Raw genomic sequence first — 5,028 nt, 5'->3', positions numbered from 1 at the left:
TGAAGTCTGTCCCCGCCCCCTTGGCTTTTCTCTTCAGCTCGACACTTATCGCCAATGAGTGTCAAATTGTTGGCACAAAGACGCGTTGTCTAAAGAAATAGCATAGGCTTCCAGTGTTGGACCTGATAAGTGTACGGGTGTCATTCCATGAAAAATATTCCCGGTTGTGTCCATCATGTCCATATAAAAATTAATAAACCTTTAGGCTATACGATTTTATGGGCATTTTTCTGCAAGTTAGAAAAATCCAACTTCAATGTGTTTGTTTTCTTTCCGCGTGATTTTTGATTAAACATTATTTAAAAATAATAATATAATAGCTATATATATATATATATATATATATATATATATATATATATATATATATATATATATATATATATATATATATATATATATATATAACTAAATTAAAAATTAAATAATTAAAAGGTATTTTTGAAATTGATCATATTCCTCTTTATTTTTGTATTAAATTAGTATTGACCCCATGTGTCCAACCATTATAACTTATTAGCATTATCAAAATTATATACAATTCCATAAATAAAAAAAGTAGGCTCTATCAAAATGACAATATCTTAGGCATAAAACATTTCCTCTTTCTTATCGCTTTATCTTAGTCTGGCATCTTAAAATGTCACTGTTCCAAGATTTATACAGAACACATCTGATTATTAAACCCCTAGATACAGGAATATCAGTATTCAAATCAGCCCCAGAGAAAAAGGGTGTCAAAATTGTACCTTTAGGGGTACAACAGCTTGTCGATGGGGCAGTACCCCTAAAAGGACAGTACGTGCTCCTTTTAGGAGTAAAAAAGGTACAAAGATGTCTTTTTAAAGCGATAGTTTACCCACAAATTTTAATTTGATGTTTATCTGCTTACCCCTCAAGATGTAGGTGTGTTTGTTTCTTCAGTCATGGGATCTAATTAAAATAAGTCTCCCATTGACATGCATTCTACGAGCAACAATTGGAGAAAAAAGTCTTAATTTGTGTTATGAAAAAAACACACCTGTACATCTTTGATGCCCTGGGAAAGCAGATAAACATCAAATTAACATTTTTGGGTAAACTATCCCTTTAAAAGCGACAAGCTGTTGTACCCCTAAAGATACAAATTTGACACCCCTTTTCTCTGTGTATAGCCTCTTTTCTTTGAGCAAAAAGCTAAATGCCAGCCTTGTTAGTTTTTTAAGGCACCCACTGTATAGCCCAACATACAACATTTATTAAAAAGGTCACTTATTATGCAAAATCTGATTTTATATTGTTGTATTATTGAATATAAATGTGTGTTGACAGTGTGTGAACACAACCACCCTGCAAGGAAAAAATCCACCCACTCATTTTTTAAGCCTCATTAAACCAAGGCAGTCTCATTAGACAAGCCGTTTTGATTCTCTGAGGAATGTGGTGTCACATTCCTCATATACCTCGCCGGCCCGCCCCCATACACTGAATGACAGCCCTGCATTACCGTAGATTCCGAAAAATAACATTAAAGGGTTAGTTCACCCAAAAATGAAATTTAAAGGAGTACTTCAGTGCTGGGAAGATGAATCTGTATTTAAACTGGGTCATTAATTTATAGAAATGTGAAATTATTTTTTAATTTGGTACCTTCTAGACTGAGTAAAGACAGAAAATTTATTTTTGTTTCATGGTGATGAAAGACAACAATTGCCAGAATGCTTCGCTGCCCTACGAGGCCACTCCCAAAGCCAATGCTACTAGGTTACTGAATAACTTTCACGTTCCTACCATGACGCCGTTTATTTTCATAAAATCAGTTCAGTTAGAGAACACACTACAATTAAAAACTGAACATGTCTGTTTAATATGTGATTTAGTCGCTAAGGAAGTGTCACAGCCCAAAATGCTACAGGAGTCAGATTACATTGACAGTCATGGATGAGCTCGTGATGAGAGTTGAGGTAAACGTGTCTGGGGCATAGATTTACAGCACATGTTCAGTCTGCTGCATTTTCAGTTCATGCCTTTGAAAGCTTAACTTTCATAGGAATTAGTTTGAGAAGTTCAAAGACTTACTTTGCTTTGCTGGCCGCACCGTTTACATGAATGATCTCCCATCCCCCATGTGTGGTTTGAAAACATGTGGAAATGGCTCCCTCTGCTGGCTGTAGTCTTTAGCCTCTGGCCAAAAAATTCCTCCGATGACGCAAATTGACCATATTTGCGCCATCTGAGGAATTTTTCCAGAAATAAAATGCATAAACCTCTTGTTTAACTCTAGATAAATGATAGATAAATCATCTATCTTGAATTATCAGTAACACAGGCTAAAGATGTCACATAAGAAAATACACTTACATTAAAGGAACTGTATGTAAAAAATGTATTCCAATTAAATGGCCCTGATATAGACATTAAGAAATCATGTTCGAAATAAAGAAATCGAGGCTTGATCTCGGATTATTTGGTTCTTCGATGCTCATCCTGGACTTGCTGTCATAGCAACAGCTTAAACCTGCTCGGGAGCAGTATTTCATGTAAACAGGATAAGATTGCATCTTGTGGTGACACTTAAAATCTTTATTACAAGACTTCATTAGTGAACCAGGGGCAATAATAATTTTAAATAATAATAAATATAAAAGTTTTTTTAAATTAATATTTTAATGTTGTGTAAAATCTGCGTATAGTCACTTGATTGAGATTGTGAATTGTGATGGAATAATTACTTTATAGTTGTATTGGAGGTTTACACACATTGTGCAGTTAATCTTCGTTGTGAATTAATTTGAGTGATGGCGGATAATATGGGAGTGGTTTGATGCAGATCAAAGATAATTTGATCTTGACTGTTAAGAAGCTTTAATTAATACTGTCACATAAAAAACCTGCTTCAAATTGAATTAAAATTTTAATTATAACATTGAAAAAAATTGTAAAGTGTGTACAAATATCATAACATCGTGAATATAAATTATTGGGAATCATGTTCATCAAACAGTGCACATTTATTTTATCTAACTTTATGTTGGTTTGGACGTTTGTCTGTTTCCTTATAAAGGTCCAGAAATGCGTGTTTTTTCATTTTTGTTTTCTAAGTTTTTTGCCAGGTTGCTTTTTTTAAATTATATGATGTCATTAAGTTGTCTGCGTCCGAAACCTGGAAAATGCTGCCTTTGGAGGACACATTTGAAGGCAGAAGGCATCAAGCAATGTCCGAATCTAATGTTTTCTTCACTTCCTGTCTCCTGAGAGACCTTCATCTGATGGATTTTTGAAGGCAGTATACATGTATCCTTCGCTGCCTTTGATATCCCACAATCCTGTGCTTTCCATTCAGTGACAGTCGAGCTTGGAAAATAAGATGGTGTCCGAAAGTTGTGTTTGCTTGTCAGTTTGTGTGTAAATGTGTTTTTAATAGCCTAGAAATCTAGATGCACCCTAGCGGCAGCAAATCTAATCTGTCGCGAGTGTCGTCTAACAACTCTCAATACACTTCTGAGCTGTAAACGCCAAACTCTGGTCGGGCCAATCACATCGTGTATAGAGTTGGTGGTGACAGGGGGCGGGACTTAACATAGTGACGGCAGAGTTGCGCTTAAGTGCTACTAGTAAACACAGAAGCTGGCGAACGGCGGTCTTTCGAATCAGCTTTGACCGCAACTCTGGAAGACTTGGAGTTAAGCTTTTCTCTGAGAAAAGAACAAAGAACAGCACTGAAGTCATTCTTAAAAAGGGAAGATGTGTTCAGAGATTTGCCGACCGGATACAGCGAATGTATAATCTATCAACGAGCGCTGCTTCACGTTGCTCTGAAGGTACCTCACGAAACTGATTTCGGACAGACTTCTTAGGCAGTGTTACAGTTTAATGATCCCTCTGAACACTATCCAATTGCGTGCAGCGGGAGTTTGAAAGACAACCGTTTATCCCGCCCCTCGGATTGAGCCCTGTCAATGGGGAGTTTCCAGACCAAACATCTTGATGTGGGTCTGGCTTGTCAGGCTATGTTTTTAACCAATATTTTCCACTTCTGATGTCATTTCTAGCGAGAAATTACTAATTAAATATGTGTTTAGTTCTCACCAAAGCTCTCTCTATTTTGCTGTAGAACATTAAACTGTTACACTGCCTAAGAACTCTGTCCGAAATCAGTTTCGTGAGGTGCCTTCACGCACAAAATGCTGCCTTACAAGCCATTGCCTGATAATGCAAAGAGGCAATGAGCCAGCGGCCTAGGTTTTCGGACGCAGCCGTTGTCTTGACGCCAGCCAATCACTGCATTGCTGATTGTGGTTTCGAGTATCAATGCATCTGCACTCTTAAGGGAACACAGGCACGAGGAGTGATCTCAGATAATTTAATCCAGATATTTTAATCCAATCCGCAAATTCGTTTGAAGAACCAAATTAAAAGATCTGGGATCTGTCAAATCATCTCAGATGTATTAAGCGATGTACGAAGAATGGGCCCCAGTAGTCAGGCCAGGACATTGTCATTTAAAAGTTGTTGTTGCAGCCCTCAACTGATGTTGATGTTGACATGATGTTGTGTTTTGGCCTGAAGCTCCACCCTCCACCTATCTACCAATCACAAAGTCAGTTGTGATTCTGCATCCGGGGAGAGGGGATACACCGCTCTGCAGTCATTTGAAAGTGATTGCAGTACCAGTTTTCGCCACAATCTTACACATTTCCTTTAACTGAATTGAATCCATACTGTTTGTAATAGTATCTATTCAGTGTGTTATCAAAAGGTGTGATGAAGTTATGACACAACCATGGACTATCTGGGCTACAGAACAGAATTTGCTGCCAATACAGTAAATGTTCTCACTGCGCCAATGTTGTGTTTTTGTGAATTGTGGGGTCTTTCCATAGGCATAATTGATTTTACATGTACAAACTATACATTCTATCCCCTTAAACTGCCCCTGCCCCTGCCCCTAAACCTATACCCATCACAGGAAACATGCTGTATTTTTTACATTTTCAATAAAACAATTTAGTATGCTTATAAATCCATTTACACCGCTGGCTGGTCCCC

Source organism: Pseudorasbora parva, chromosome 7 (genome assembly GCF_024679245.1).
Source record: "Pseudorasbora parva isolate DD20220531a chromosome 7, ASM2467924v1, whole genome shotgun sequence".
In the NCBI taxonomy this organism is placed as follows: domain Eukaryota; kingdom Metazoa; phylum Chordata; class Actinopteri; order Cypriniformes; family Gobionidae; genus Pseudorasbora; species Pseudorasbora parva.
Note: the sequence above shows the minus strand (reverse complement) of the source record.